The sequence below is a fragment of the Serinus canaria genome, chromosome 1, assembly GCF_022539315.1.
Source record: "Serinus canaria isolate serCan28SL12 chromosome 1, serCan2020, whole genome shotgun sequence".
Lineage (NCBI taxonomy): Eukaryota > Metazoa > Chordata > Aves > Passeriformes > Fringillidae > Serinus > Serinus canaria.
The window spans coordinates 65,015,321-65,032,056 of NC_066313.1; the positions used below are offsets into that span (position 1 = coordinate 65,015,321).

The following is a 16,736-nucleotide window of genomic DNA, read 5'->3' on the forward strand; positions in this document are numbered from 1 at the left end:
GATATATAGATACATACATACACACACACACACACACACACACATATGTATAAAAACCAAAACTGACTCCACAACTTTCCTCAAATTGGTCCAATTTTACCCACTTTTTTAACAGTGCAACAAGGTCTGATCAACACCTCAATCAAGTTTGTCAATATACGTCTGTCTAGCTATAAACGAATGCAATCATTTTGACACCGAATCATCAAACATAATTTCTACTGTTGTTTGGGAGTTTTTTGTGTTTAGCAGCAACTTTAAAAAAAATCATTCAGTTGAAGCAAGAGGACTGTCTAAAGTTCAGTTGTTGAACACAGGGTACTACTACTTTTTCCAATGACAATGTTGACAGTGTCATCCATCCTTCAGTGCAAAAGCATTTCTCCTTTCTAGCGTAAGCATGAATTTAATTAAAAAAATATTCTTTACTACATAGGAAACAGTCATCTCATGCTTCCACATTTTGCACTAGCAAGACTCAAAACTTGTCTTACAGATATGGCAAAGTGCAACTGACACAAAGGAAAACCCTCAAACTGGCTGCTCAATACTGTAGTTAACAACTCACTTTGAAACAGTATGTTTATTACATGTTTTCCCCTTTGCAGGAAAAGTGAGCATGCTTGTATTTGCAGCTCCTCCTCTTTCAAAGACACACAGCTGCAGCTGTAGTAAACAACCACTAGTCAGGAGCTGAGAAGGTCAAAGTCTGGGTGCTGCATCCATTTCAGCTTTTCTAGAACCAAAATTTTTATTTCAGGAAATTAATTTTTTTAGTCATTTTGTAGTTAAGTCAAGGAAAGGCAAACCACAATAATTCTTCCAAAAGAAACCAAGATACAGTATTTCAAAAGCCACAAGCAAGACACTTCAGTAAAAATAAGTGGTTTTAGAGCTCCATCTTTATTAATGAACAAATTCACATCATTCACACTCTACTATTTTACTTAATTCAAACTAAGACTTGGTCAAAACCAACTTTGTACTGATGAGACCTGGTCCACAAAGCGAACAACACTTAGTGAAGGAAAGAGCAAGGAGGTTGGTCACGCAGAGAAGTGGTACTAGCAGCTGAGCAAGGTTCACAAAGGTCATCCAGCAGCCTGAAGCAAGGAGGCTACAGCACTCCATCTCTGGGAATGCTTGCATAAGTGGACATCATGCACCCAGCCATGAGAAAGGGCACTCAGCTTTCCACTATTTTACAGACCATCCAAAAACTGAACAATGGCATACCCTAGCAGCACTGAAAACTCCACCAGATTACACAGATGTTCTGCAACCCCCTGTGCAGCAGAGACCTCTCCAAGCACCCAGGAAAGGCACTGCCCACTTTCCTCAAATACATGGTCTGTATTTCTATTTAACTGTGGTGGTTACCATCACACACCACCTTGCTCTAGGCAAAGAGGAAAAGAGTCACTACCACAGGGTTCTGCAACACAAGCCCTTCGCTGACCCCATTCTAACATCTCCCAGGGGAAGAGCTATTTCAGCCCCACATTTCTGCCTCCTCTCATCTGGAGTGAAACTCTGCTCGTGCATGTTCAGGTCTGGCTGATCCTGACAGAAACAGCTGGCAGAGGACTCCACAATTAGCCTGTCCTGGAATCTCAAAGTTTATTTTTAAAAGTTGTTACACAGAGTCTTCTTGGGCTGTCAGGGACCTTTCCAGAAAAGGTTTTTCAACAAGAAAGAAAAGAAAGACCTGGAAATATTATATTATCGTTATAATATTACTGCTGGGGGGAAAAATAATTAAAAATACATTATTTCCCATCTCCTCTATTTACACGTCTGATACTGCCTCACTATCAGAAACAGAAAACAAACAATATCTCCCATACCCTAACTCCTTCCCAGCCCATCCAGAATAGGCGCACTCACTCATCAAATGACCTACGACATACATCTTTGTCCAAAAGCTTTATTCCCCTCCACGAAAAAAAGGCGCTCCTCAGACTGCTGCCCTCCTCCTAGTTCCAGGTACCACGCACAGTTAAAAAAAAAAAAAAAAAAAAAAAAAAAAAAAAAAAACCCAAAAAAACAAACCTAAAAGGGGAAAGAAAGAAAATTAAGCAGAGGAAAATGCCACCACTGTTGTTCTGGCGGCAGTGGTGGGGGGGAGCGGGCGGGGGTGCTGGCCCGGGGAGGGGCACGCATGGGTGTCACCGAGGGGGTGATGTCATCCACCAGCCTCCAGCCCGGGCACCTGCCAGCAGCAGCCTAGCAGCGGCTGCCAAAGCCTCCGGCAGCACGGGGAGGGGAAAAAAATAAAAAGACACTGAAAAAAAAAAAAATCCGCAATGTTTCCCTTCGCTATGCGCGGTTGGTTTGTGACGATAGGTGACATGCCAGCTTGCAGAGAGCGGTTTCAACTTGATTACGTCCCATTAGAAAGATATTCAAGACACTCCCCCTCTCCCAGCACGAATAATAAATTAAAAAAAAAAAAAAAAGCAGCCTCGGTTTATGCAGCCTTACGTCACTAATAAAATGCTCCTATCGCCCCATCTGTGACCTATTCAGCACAGCTACTAATCCCATGCTGCGACCACTTTGCTGTTCCTGTGCATTTCAGACTTGCAGACCAACCAGAGAGCAGAAAATGGAGCCCATATGCCAGCGCTATATAAAGCAGCCTCGCAAAGTTGCCGCGAATAATCTACCTGCCGTGGCGAGACGAAAAGTGAAAAGCAAAAAAAAAAAAAAGAAAAACCAAAAAGGGGGGTGGAGGGAGGAAGAAGAGTACCATTAACTTCACGATGGGTAATTAAAAAAATTAACTAGTTTACTGTCTTACTTAGGGGAAGGGGGGCTGCCAAGAGCTTAGCAGGATTTTGCCAGCTTTATACAGACCCCGATCAAGTGAACTTCTCTTCAGTGCTTCCTACCGAAACGGCTCCTACCTCTTCCCTAAGCGCACAAAACATCTTATTTCCCAAGCAAGCCCGTCTGCGGGACTGAATGCCACGCCAAGATCCGAAAAAAAAAGCCCCAAAAACCGCTGTCTGGACCGGAGCATCGCATCCCTGCAAACCGCGGGGAGGAGAATATAAAATAACCCGTCTGGTAGCTCCTATCCGCCTCCCCCAACATCCAACCACCAGCGGTGGTGCAGGATTTTGGGGGAGGCGGATAGGAGCCACATCTCATCCCAGAGGAAATTTCATCCCAGCAGCGGAAAGCTTTCGGAGGGCTTCACAGGGTGACGCTGATGCCATGGGGTAACCCATCTCCCGCAGCGGCTGTGGGCTCACGCGTTAAATGTAAATACCAGCGGTTTGCTCCCCAAGCTCCCGACTTCTGCAAGAGCGAGCATTTGTTCCACAGAAGATAATTATTTCTGTAGAAGGTAGTACAGCACGACACTCTTGCTTTTTTTTTTTCCCCCCATAGCGTGTTATATAGTCCGATTTTTCTCCCCATACAGCATTACGCTCCGATTTTCCCCTCCACAGAGCGCTATACTTTATACTTTTTTGATATTTGTTTTTATCTATTAATTGCCCGGCCCCGAATGCGCACGGGGGCCGCCCGCCCCCACCCACACCCCCCCCCGGGGACGGCAGCACAAAGGGCTGGGCGCTCCCAGCCCGCTGCTCATCACTACCCGCTTATCGCTTTTTATTTCCCCCCCTCGCTTTTTTCACCGCCACCCCCACCCCTTTTTTCCCCTCCTAGAGCCTCAGCGGGAAAGTTGAGGGAAAAGTTCGGGCCGGCGCCTAGCACCCTACCCCGGTATCGCTGCCGCCGGGGCACCGGCAGGGATGGAGGCAGGCGGGAGGAGGGGATGGATGGAGCGGGGGAGGGAGCGGGGGAGGGAGGGCACCGCCGTTAACCCCCGGGTGGCCCCGGCGGCGCCGGGGGAAGTGGGGGGGCCGCCCTGCCCTGCCCCCCCCTCCTGTTCTTTAAAATTATTTAACTTCAGTATAGGAGCGGTATTTTGTTTGTTTGTTTTTTTAAAGAGAGGCTGGCTGGGACAGCAGCGGCAAAACCCACACACATCAGCCGTTTATCCTGCTAAGAAAGGGAATCGGCACAGACCTGAGCAGAAGCGGCAGAGCAGGAGAAGAAACTGTTTCCTTCCCTGACACAGGGTCTGTGTCTGTCTGTCCGCCCGCCCCGCGCTCCCCGGGCAGTGCCCCGCGCACTCGCACCCCGCACCGGCGGAGGCAGCCGGCGGCCGTCCCCGGGAAATGAATGGGGGCAGCCCGGGGAGCCGCGGCGCTCGCTCGCCTCCGACTTACCCGCGTCACATGATGAGCCCGGGCAGGGTGGGCCGGGGGTGGAGGCTCCCGGCGCCGCCTGGCCGCGCCTCGCGTGGGGCCGCCGCGACACCCCGCCGGCCGCTCAGACAAAGGGTCCAGACCGGTGTCCCCCTCCCCAGCTACCGGCCCCTGCTCCGGCCACGGCGGGCGCCGGTGGCGTCGCTGGCATGCGGCGCGTCCCCGCCCCCACCGGCAGCCGGGCGGAGGGAGGGGAGGGAGGGAGGGGCCGCGCCCCCGCCCCGCGGCCGCCCCGGTGCGCCGCCCGCCCCGCCCCGGGGGGTGGGGACGGGAACGCCCGGCCGCGCCTCCCCCTCCCGGCCCCGGCCCCGGCCCCGGCCCCGGCCCTGGCCCCGGCCCGGCCGCGGGGAGGGGCAGGGCAGCGGGGCGCCGCGGGGAGGGGCCGGGCGCGGCTGGCTGCGGGGGCGCCGCGGGGAGGCCCGGGGCGAGGGGGCGCCGAGGGCGGGGCGGGGTAAAGAGGCGCCGGGGGAAGCTCAGCGGGGTGCGGGGCCGTGGGGGAGCCCGCGGGGAACTCGGGGCTCTGGGAGCGCCGAGGGGACAGTGAGGGGGGCGAGGCGCTGGGGACGCCTGGGGGAGCCCCGGGGGTACAAGGCGCAGGGGAGCAGAGGGGCGCTCCGAGGGATCGGCGCGGGGCGGTGTCAGCGCTGAAGGGGCCCGGGGAACACGCGGTAGCGACCCTGAGGGGCGTCCCGGGAGAAAGGACACACTAGGCGGTGTGTCCGGCCCGGGCCGCGCCGGCGGAGGGTCTGGCCGGGCCCGGCCCCGGCCCCCGCCGTTACCTGGGGATAAACGCTGCAAGCCTTTCCCTTCTCTTTTATTTTGTTTTCTTCGCGCAGCCAGACTGCAGCTCGTGAGAAGTATGCGAGGCGTGGGGTTGTGGGTTTTGGGTTTTTTTTTTTTTTGGTCAGCGCTCGTAAGCCCGAGTCGCGCCCCTGCAAACTGAGAACTTCCTTTATGGGGAAGATTTTTTCTCACGTAAGGACTGAGGATACTGGGTTCTAAAGGTTTTAATAACAACATACAGAGGGACAGATTCCATAACCTTAAAGTTTTTTTTTAAACACAGAGGCTTTGTTACATTCATGTTTTGAAAGAAGAACTTTCAGAACCTTAGGAAACAGAAATATAAACCCTAAGAGTCAGCTAAACCTTTAGAAGCAAATCTCTGTTTCTTTTCACAAGCATTCTTAAAGGTGTTTACACTGAGAAGTATTTTGGTGGAAAGATCCTGGTCCATGCCTGGGCAGTGTTGAAACTATTAAGCTGGCCTGACGGGCTACCTAGGGATTCTCTTGCCTTGGGAGAGCCTTTTGTTAATGTAGAGCTGATGTGGCTGTTTTCTGCCTCCTCCCCTGTGGTTGGTGTTGCATAAAGTAAACACGGTGTGGCCGGAGCACAGGTGAGCTTTGACCAGCGCTGCCTGTTTAGATGGTTTCTGGCCATGGTCGGAGGCCATTCAATTTAAGGAAGCTTAATAGCTTTTTGAATAATCAGGATGTTGTGCTGGCCCCTGGCAGAAGCCATGGTCAGATCAAGTACAAAACAGTAAGTTCTTTATGAGTCCCGCCCCTTATTCTCTCAAATTCACAGTCAGCTCAACAGTTCCTGAGAGTCCCAGTCATAACAATTATTGGGTAAATAAAAAGCAAAAAAAGGGATGGATCTCGTGTCTAGAGGTTGGCCTGTCATGTGAAGGTGTTTGTAAATGCCCGTACAGCTTGTGTATTTACACAGAAAGACAGGCGGAGCGCAGGTAAATAATTGCTGCTAAAATGCTATTACTTTCAGTAAATGCAAACTAATATTTGCTGCTCATCACAACATTTACTGAGGAAGCCAGAAGAAGCAGAACCTTTGTTTGTTCCCAAAGAGGATTTCATGCCAGCTGCCAGAAATATGTCTATTCATCTCTTTCCTTGTAATGATCCTCTGCCTTCTCTTGGTAGAAATGTTTTGGATAATATAACTCTTCACTATTTGTCTCTCCATCTTACCTCTATTTCCACAAGGGGAAAAAAAAGGGAGAATAGTAAATAAGAAACTTTAAAATGGCTATAAACAGAAATATATGTCTCCACAAGACATAAAGGGGATTAGGCATAATTTGCTATTGTAATGTTGCCTCTGGTCTACATTTCCTTTGGAAAAAAGTGAGCAGAGAGTTAAAATACAGTCTAATGACCCAAGCAACATATTTCCTTATGCTAGGAGTTTAGATCAGAACCAGCTCCAGCTACTCCCGGTAAGTTACATATGTGATTCATTAGATTTCACCCGAGTCAAAAGTTAACGTTGTAACACTTGTTTTAAAAGATAAAATATGCAATCCCATAGGAAGCGGGCTACTATGGAAGACAGCTGGAAACATTCCCTGACAGATGTATAGCTTATATTCAGATTTATCAATAAAAAAATGTATTAACAACATTCATCCTTCTTAACCACTTGGAACAGGGAGCACTGAGTGTTCTGCAGGAAAAAACTGGTTTCTACCTACCGAGGTTAAAGGATTAATGAATACTTGGCACATGAAAAATGAATAGTGATAGCAAGAAGAAGATTGCATGTAGACAGTCTGATAAGGTGGGTAACAGAGAAACATCACATTACACACATTGCTGTGCCCTGAGAAAAAGACAAAGCTCATTTCCATTGAATTTCAGATAAAATATTTTAAAACTTCAATATTTATTTTGTCATACTTAGAAATATTTTATTCATTTATATGAAATATCTAAAGAAATCATCTGGAAGAGGGGTTGGCTGACTGACATTGGGTGATAAAATTTGCTCTTTGTGAGTTTCATTATGTGCTATGTTGGCTGTTTACATGGTCTATTGCCTGCTACTAAAAACTATTACCCATATACATGAATTTGCAGGGCAGTATCTAAAGCAAAAAAATATGTGGCTACATTTGTGAGAGGAATGTATTACATTATTATATACCAATAGATTGATACAGAAATAGGGATATTACACATTAGTATTTGATATATAACACAGATTTATAGAGAAATGTAGTTCTCAATCACAAGCTTTTATGGAAAACATGTCCTACTAAATCACCATCTTGCCTCACTCCATACACCTGACCCCTCTGTTTCCAGTCTCCTCTAGCTTAACAAAACTGAGAGTATATAGTCTGTTTGAAAGTGTTCTGGCTTACATTTTAACACAGAAATACTTTGAAGGCATTTAGTATTTCTCAAGATTTAGAAAGTTTTTTTTTATTCTTTTTTTTCCCTTGAAAGAAGAAACTTTAATTATATTTCCTCTGAATCAACAGGACTTTTCAGCATTTTTTCAGAAACATAGCCCTAAATTTTGAAACAGGAACCCTAACAGTGCATTGACATATATTATTCTATAATTAGAAATTTGTACTTTTGAAACCAGGAGAACAAATCAGTCCACAGAACAAATCATTCCACAGACCATTTTTGGTTGCTTGTTTTTTCTACAGCTCAACAAGTGTGTTTATATGTGATTTTAGACTTGTTCTGTAGTTCTTCTCCAATTCTGCCCTATTACCTACAGAGCAGTACTACTGAATCACTTTCTTTGAGTCCCACTGCTCTTTCCAGTCTTCCTGTCTTCCCCTAATGGAGTTTCCTAAAACTTACCAAAAACAAGGTACTACAAAATCTCCCCTAACTGTTCCTCATCCTCTCATCTCTCTTATTTTTGTTCTCCACTGATACAAAATTTTCTTCATTGTCTTCTTTGTTTTATAATTTTGTCTCAGATCCTAGACCATGTGCAGACAAATAATACTGGTCAATGCAATTTAGCAATTTAGCAACTTCTACCTTTAGGCATGCATTAAGGTTATTTTTTTATTAATAACCAATCGTTTTTCAAAATGGAGAATGGCACCACCAGCAGAGAGCACACTGGAACCTCAGAACAAAAGAAAACAGAAAATCAATAGCATATTTTAACAATGTCTGCCTGAAACACATAAAAATACTTCTGAAATATATCAGTAATATGCTGAATATTGAGAAATTTTGTAATTTAAATTAACGCCAGTTAGAAAAAAAAAATCACTTAAGTACCTATTGTTTATTCCATTTCAGATTGTATTCAGTTTTCTAATTCAAATAACACACACACAAAAAAAATCAACCTTACTACCCAAACCAAAACCTAAATGCATTTTTATTTGGGATGCATGGTTAGACAAAAGCTTTAACAAATTACATGATGCATTTTAGAAGACAGATTGTGTTCATTTGCTGAACTTAGAGAAACCTTTGGCTTGACAGATAATCAATTCAAATACCTACAGCTGAGGGATTGTGTTACTAATTCCTTTCACAAGCCTTCCCTTTTGGATACAGGCAAATAAACGTGTTTTCTTTGCCAAGGAATTGACCACACCAGCAGATACAACCTTTCAGGTATGGTTGCTGCCTTGTAATCCAGCCTGTAATCATCTGCCAAGTGCTTCCTCCACTCTTTCTCCATTCAACTGGTCTAAAGCTCAACATGAATGTGTGGACCTTGCCCCTTTTATCTGACAGCTGCCATCAAGCATGAGAGTACAGACTCTTTTGGGCCAGGACATCAACTTCTGTTTCTTTGAATCTACTTAGGAAGTGTTTCAACATTCATGGCACTCTGCCATCGAATGCTAGGCTTTGTAGTCAACTTCTAGGTGGCCATTAACCAAAGCAGTCAGTCTAAAATGTGGAAGCAGAGCTATCAAGTATCAGGTTGCATTTCACGCACCTCGCTCAAACATCAGCGCTAGTATTCCTTGGGTATGAATGTTGAAAATTTTGTTTGGACACCGTGTCTTTTTTTTGTATGCCGTATAAACAAATTGTTTGTTCTTAAACAGGCTATCAGGAAATCTTTCCTTCAGCCCACTGACATTAAACTCCCCCCCTAAAAATACACGACCTAGCTCATTGCATAAATGGTAATGTTAGTGTAAACAATGAAGACTCTATGGTACAATAAAATTATATAACGGAGAGTAGTTCAGTTACACTGCACAAGAGAGGAAAATTATAATCTGATATAATTAATAGGTGTGTGTTTTTCTCCAGGGACAGAGATCAAAATATTCAGTTTGCCAGATTTAGACTAGCAATGTTGCCAAGACACATATTCTAGGAAAGTGGGGCCACAAAGTATTAATGCTTCACTCCCTTGATCCAAATGCTTTGTGCCCTTTTTATAACCTTGAACTGAGATCATGCTTTTTTTTTTTTTTTTCCCTTTTAAACTTGCCTTCTTTCAGAAAGAGCCCTTAAAGGCTTATGATCTTATTCAAAATCCAGAAGAACAGGAGGAACATTTCCTTATTTAGTATTATCTGAGACTGGCAAAATTTAATAGGGAGTAGGAAGTCATCAAAGGACATGTTCTGGGGAAGGTTTGATATGGGCATGTATTTAATGTTTGGTTATCATTTTTGGAAAATCCAAACAAAAAAATGGAGATGAGCGCTTCCTGTCTCTGAACACTATATCAATGCAATGCCCATGAATGGAATGGATTGCTTTGGATTTTCCTTTCAAAACTCTGTAGTTTGTAGCTGAATTTATGAACCTAAATACCATCCTAATAAAATTTCTTATGTTATTTAAGATCTCTGTTCAATTCCATGATCTCAGCTCCTTGCATTAAACACCGTGTTGTTGGGTTGTTTTGGAGACAAAATAAAAAAAGGGGTCATCGCTTAAACTACTTTATAAGGAGAGGCACACAGTAGTCTCATATGATCATTAGAGCTACTGCATTTCTCATGGTAAGATAGAGACATAGCAAAAGACTTTCCCAATTTTCCCCGTAACTCCCACTGTCTTGTGTTCTCTATGGCTCCTGGTAATTTTGTGTTCCACTACATCTTTGTAAAACCAATGATGTCTAATTTGTTCCCTGTGCATGGCTTCCATAGGCTCCAAAGGAAGTTCTGCATGTTAAAGACCTGAAGAAGAAGATTCAAAGCCAAAAAGTAATGTTTCAGAAACAGCTGGGGGTAGTGCACAGGAATAAAGAGCATTCTGCAGTCAGGTTAGCAAAGGAAAGCATTCAGCTGGACATGGATTTTGCATCTAGTAGGCAGCCAAAATTACCTGGGATATCTTCTTTGCAGGTATTATCGTAACAATCTTTCATGCTTTTCTGGACAAATTTTAGGTATAACAAATATTTTCAATAACTTGTGGGTTTTATCCAAGTTGTTTTAAATTTAGCAAAGTTCTTTGTTCTCCATAGAGGTGTTAAATAAATTACAACAGAATAAATCTCCCAATACATAAGCACTTAGATGTTTTCTCTTTATTCATACAGCATTCCTCCTCTCCATCTTACAGATGCTTTCTGGTGTTACTAAAGCATTCATGTTGATAACTTGATTTCAAGTCCATTCAACTTGGCTTTTCCAGCACCAGAAACTCTTGGATTTAGGAAGCATTTACCCAGCATCAAGAATGGAAGAGATTAAGAATTAGATTAGAAATGGGGCAGAGCTCTGGGGAAAGGGACCTGCAGGTGGAACATGAGTCTGCAGTTCCCTGGCAGCCAGGAGGGCCTGGGGTGCATCAGGCACAGCATCACAGCCAGGCAAGGGAGGGGATTGTCCCGCTCTGCTCTGCACTGGGGCAGCCTCACTTCGAGTGCTGGGGGCACTTTTGGGCACCACAATTGAAGACATTAAGCTATTAGAGAGGATCCAAAGGAGGGAGACAAGGATAGATGCTGAGGCCACTTGTTCTGTTCTGCCTGGAGAAGAGGAGGCTGGGGGAGAACTCACTGCAGTCTGCAACTTCCTTGTGAGGGGAAACAGAGGCTTAGGTACCACTCTTGTGACCAGTGACAGGGCTCAAGGAAATGACATTAGCTGAGTCAAGGGAGTTTTAGGTTGAGTGTCCGGAAAAAGGTTTGTCTCTCAGAGGGCACTTGAGCACTGGAACAGGCTCCCCAGGGAAGTGATCACAGCACCATGGCTCTCTGAGCTCAAGAAGTGTTTGGAAAAACTCTCAGGCACATGATGTGACTCTTGGGGTTTCCTGTGCAGGGCCAGGAACTGGACTTGGTGATTCTGATGGGTCTCTTTCAAATCAGCACATTCTATGTTTCTGTGGCTGAAAATGAAAAATGGTTCTTTTCAACTCTTCTGTTATGTAATTAGGTTGGCTTGAAATGCCTGGGTTTGCACCTGAATATCATGGATGTATCCATGATCATGGTGATTTCTAGATAGCATGCTTTCTTGATATGGAATGTTGATGACTCACAAGCATTAAAAGGCTTTATCTGGACTCAGTTGTACAAATCACACTACAGATGAATAAATTGAGTAAATTTTTTTAATGAGTTATAGGGTTTTTTTTAATGCTGAATTTCACAGATTATTAACCATAGTTGTACCACTGGGTATCAATAGAACAGTCAAAAAGATCTAAGCATTATATTGTAGCAATTGCTTACTTAACATCTGGGCTTGTTTGTGTGATTTTTGTTTTTTGAACTAAGAGAATGAATTTGTTTGAGTGACTGCAAAGCTCAATAAGTACCAGTTATCAATTCTCTTTCTAATGACAACTGATGACATGATTTTTACAAATGGTTGAGCATTTGGCAAAAGCTAACCATAGAAATTGAATGAGCTGAAAGAAACTCCAGTCTGCCCTATTGTCACTACTGAGCTGACAGATGGGAAAAAGAGGAGGAGGTTGTGATGTTCTCTCAGAAGCCCAGGGGCACACGGCAAAATGACTGCTGAAGTGCCTTGACAGACCGTAAGTGAGAGAGCAGCAGAATTCTGAAGAGCAGACATCACCTATGTTTTGCTTTGCTACAAGCATTACCCTGTCTACCACAGCCTTCCCAAATGGGCTGGCCAAATTCTCTGCAGAACACTTAGCACCAGAACTCATTTGAACCTCAGCAGTGGAGATAAAATTGAATTTCCCTGACAGAAGGAGGAGCTGGAGCCAGGCTACCTCCTCCAGCAGCTGCTGGAATAGCAAGAGGGCAGTACTATCCTTACAGCTGCCCCAGGCAGGTGGCCCGAATGCCAGCATCTGCTGCTGCCCTTGACACTGTCACCTGCCTGGGCCCTATCAGCATGGCCAGGGCACTTTGCTATCCTGACCGTCTGCTGCTGTGAGCATCTGCTTGCTCTGCTGGTGCCTAAGCAGCAGGGAAAATCACCCAGTATGCAGAAAAGCCTGTAAACCCCAGAATAAGAATTGAGAAATGGGCAGTGGAAGTCTCTTGGGATAAGATCGCTCGGCTTCGCCTTTCCTTACCTTTTTTTTTTTTTTTTTTAATCTCCACAATTAGCCTAATGCATCTCCTTTGGTTTTGTAAAAAGTGACTCGAGAAGTTAAAAGTACCAAACTTCAGTAGCTTTACCCATATGTGCTGCGTGCCTCAGGCTAGACAGCACATATTGGTAGCCAGACTGAGAAGAACATTTACCACATTACCTCTTCAAAACTCACTTTATTTTTCTTGTTGAGCTGGCCCCCATCCAATGTGACACTCCAGCGTGAGCAGTGTAGTGACAGCAACAGCCTCCATGGAAACACACCCGAGCATGAGGCCAGCCGTGGGGTATACAGAAAAGGCAGCTCTGTCCTTTCCTTAGTCTGTGTGGTTTTGCTCTGAAAAAGCTTTCTTTTCTTTTCTAAAGCATTATTATGAGTGCCTCTCCTATGCTATTTTGTCTTTGCTGTGTCTCTTGTAGCAGTGTAAAGTTACGCTGAACCTGAAAAACTCAGGGCTGTTTGCAAGGCATCACCATTCCTCAGCCTCAGAAACCTCCAGTCCTCTTTTACATGCTGGAGCCAGGAGGGAACCTGGCTTTCCAACTGAGACACAAATAAATGCTGGCTGCTGTGGGTGGGGGTTTGAATGTGCACTGTGGAGTGACTGGCTCTTGCGGACAGTGCCCTGCTGGCAGCCTTGATGCTGCTGTGCCAAAAGTCCTGCTAACTGAATTCCTCTTCGTGGCAAGATGGGGAGAGCAAAGGGAAACAGCATCTCAGAATTTTCCTTGATGTCTCAGAATTTGACATACCCCCTGTGTCACCCAGAACAAGTGTATCGGGAAAAGGGTGGGTGGAGGGGAGGTGTTAAGAAGGTTGCTCTCCCAGTAGAGTACTGGGGAGACTTTGATGATCAGGATGCCCCGAGAGCAAAACACCTCATCATCAGGGCTCTCACCATGCCTTCCTCTCCATCATACTGAAAACTCACTCCCCAGGTAATAGCAGCATGAAAAGTTGTCTAATACCATCATAATATAATTCATTATATCATTTCCCCTTAATATTTCTCTGAACTTTTCCTTTTTATTCCATAGACTACCCTGAAGTAAATCTCTCTGACTATCCACTGTTTGATGCAGACAGTGAACCAGGTAGCTGTTTGGAATTGTTCCAAGTCTTTGAGCATTTCACAGACAACAGCATAAATCCAGCAAAATTTGTACACCTACATGGTAGCTGCTACTGTGCTAAACTTCCAGACACCTGGCTTTACATCCACCAACAACATGACAATAGTGACTTTCACTGCACATCACTTGTAGGCTCCCAGCTCTGAATTCATACTGCGTGGTGGGAAATACCTATTCTGGATGTGTCATGGGGAGAATCAGGTGCCACTGGGGAGAATCAGCCAGAGTACTGAGCAGGGAATGTCTTAAACTAATCAAGAAGAATGACTGAAAGCAGTTGTCTAGTAAAATTTCCCATCTCAGCATCTAAGGAGCCTACATACAGGTTGCAATGCAGTAGTTTTTGGTGGCTGAGAGTCACAGTGTGGTTCTATTTCGAGCTGAGCACCTCAGCCATCTTTCCAAGGAGCTGAATTAGCTCTTTTTTTAATTTAAATGATATATCACTACCCTGACCATATATGGCATATAACACAACATGTAACAAGCACATTTTAGTGTCTAATGCTTTAATACATGAGTGATGAATAATAATAATAACAGATTCAACAGATGTCTTTGTCATATCAAACATTTCAGTGGACATCAAGAGTCACACTTGGCTTCCGCATGGACTGCAGCACTTCTCACATTGATTTGGTTGTTTCTCATGTCTTTGCTCTCCCAGTGCTTTGGGTATTTATGTATAATACCAGATCACCTAGTCTATGTCTGGTGTGAAATCTTTCAGGTATAACAACAGATCTTAATAAATCTGGGCACTGTTTCCCGAGTTAAATTTCCTTGCAAGATTCTTTGTTCCCTGGTGTCTCAGACACACAAGAAAACTAATCATGCATCATAAAGGAACCACTCACCTGGCTTCCTAAGTGATACTTCTCATCTACTGAAATTACTTCTCCAAAATCACCACAGGTTCTAGAACTCCAGTTAACACCCTTAATATCAATTTCTAGTGTATGAGCCTAGGTCCTGAGATTATAAAAATTTGAACATCTACGTTGAGTTAGTGGTCCTCAGCATGTTTATCAAGTTGTTGATGTGGCCCATGAATGTGTGAACTTCCCAGGATCTTTCACATTACTTTTCACCTTTTCTCTTCCTCATCTGTCTGTCCTTCTTGCCTGTCTCTCATTCCAAGAAAACTTGATCATTTCAGCATTTTTTACAGTGTAATACATTGAAAAGAAACTTTTTTGGCAACCTTTAAAGTACTTTATATCACTTTATATCATTTACACTACCATAGCAATATGGCAAAGAATGCCATCTAATTTACATAAAGTCACACAGAGGTTAATTAGTATATGGAGGTTAATTTCAAAAAGAGTGCACTAGGAAAAAAGCAGCAAAAAGCAATTCTTTCCTTAATTGGTTTTGTATGCACACTTCCTTCTATGTTTTACAAATATACTCAGGAATTTCTGTCTTCATTTTCTGGGAAGATTGCATGTCAGGTAGAAGGGAAGTCTGAGACTGTGTCTTGTCTGAGTGGTTACTTGCTGACCTTTCATTGTGGAATATACAACTTGGAAATATTGCCATCACATGCTATCACAATTCCATGGTGAGCACTGTAAAGCTATGCTTGTATGCATCCTCTGCAGTGGAACAAAAATAATTCCCAGTTGTCTTTCTACTTGCATAATTTGATACAAATATCACATTAGAAATTATAGATGTTGATACAAACCTCACATTAGCAATAATATGTTCCCAGCTCTGTCCACAAGGAATGGAGGGAAAGTGTTAATTTGGCGAGCCCACATGCTGGAGGAAAAGCAGGGCATTTAATGTTAGAAGGCAGGGACAAAGGTGATTATTTATCTGTTTAAGAAGAAACAGTCTGGGGGCTATCAGAAGCTGCTCCCAGGTGACAAAGGAAGAAGGCAGTGTCTGAGCCTTGCTGGATTGTTCTCTAAATTTCAACACTCAGATCTGTGTATTGGCTCCATATCCATCTCTAGATCTTATGACTTCAGTGGAAATGGTTAGGTTTTTCAAGAAGAGCTTTGATGGATACAGTACAGTTTAATTTGAAGACACTTCTCCTCTCAGCAATAATAGCATACATTTCTACCATAAAGACCCCAAAACCATGATGGGTTATACTGCAGTGTTTTTAATAAGCCATTAGCATTATCATTTATTGCACCTAGACGTCTGCTTGAGCTTGGATGTTGATAACCTAGAACTACTTAACAGTGTTGAGATTGGCTTCTGAAATACATATTAGAATCCTTGTGTTCACAGAGGCTTTGGAGCTATTCTAATCCCAAAAAGTTTCTTTCTCAGAAGTAAGTAGGAGAAATCCCTGCAGCAGGGTTGAACAGCAATAGCAGACTATGAATACTTCAGTATCATTTCTGTCTCTCCACCAAGCTGGTTAGACACCTAACAAAGCAATTTGAGTGGTGGTGCCAAGGATCTACTCAAGCTCCTGGTAGAAATGGAGCACCTTCTGCCCCTGGGTGCAGTGTCAAAACCATGGGCACACCATGCTGCCTTCCTGACCACTCCGCCCCTCTTCGCTGCGGCGGCAAGGTGGTGGCTTCAACACTGCTCCTTTGAAGGATGAAGTGGGTTTGCAGTTCTGTACCTGTTATTTCTGGTGAACATTTGTACAGAGGCTGCATAGAAACCAGACCTGATGCAAGCCTTTCCATGATGAGTGGATATATATAGTGGTACAGCCTTTCCTAGGTCACACAAAACTGGATGCTACATTTGGCAGTGGTAACAAGGTAGCCATCACCCTTCCATTTTCCTTGGTCATGAATAAATCCATCCTTGACAATAAACAGCTCAGTGTTCATTCAAAAGATGAAATATAAAAATACCAACAATCAACACTGAACTTATTTATTCTATCTCCGCATTCCATTTTTCCTTATTATTCTTGGTGCCTAGGAAAATGTTCTTTCTCTTCTTTAAACAACTCTTGTCCATTGTTGCTGTTTACAATTTCCTTATTGTTGCTGAGGGTTGTCCTATTCCCTCCCTGTCATCATTTAGCAAAG

General features: G+C 44.1%; 1 protein-coding gene across 3 annotated transcripts in view; it reads right to left on the reverse strand.

The window, feature by feature from the left end:
• Nucleotides 1-4,382, reverse strand: part of KLF12 (KLF transcription factor 12) — a 233,851-nt gene extending 229,469 nt beyond the window's left edge. For 2 of the 3 annotated variants that reach the window (XM_050973887.1, XM_030234630.2), the window contains exon 1: nt 4,251-4,382. The gene's annotated coding sequence lies outside the window, so the exon portion shown is untranslated. Of the gene's footprint in view, nt 1-4,047; nt 4,184-4,250 lie in introns of those variants that run through there. The other variant, XM_050973879.1, reaches the window with a different exon arrangement.
• Nucleotides 4,383-16,736: the final 12,354 nt, after the last annotated feature.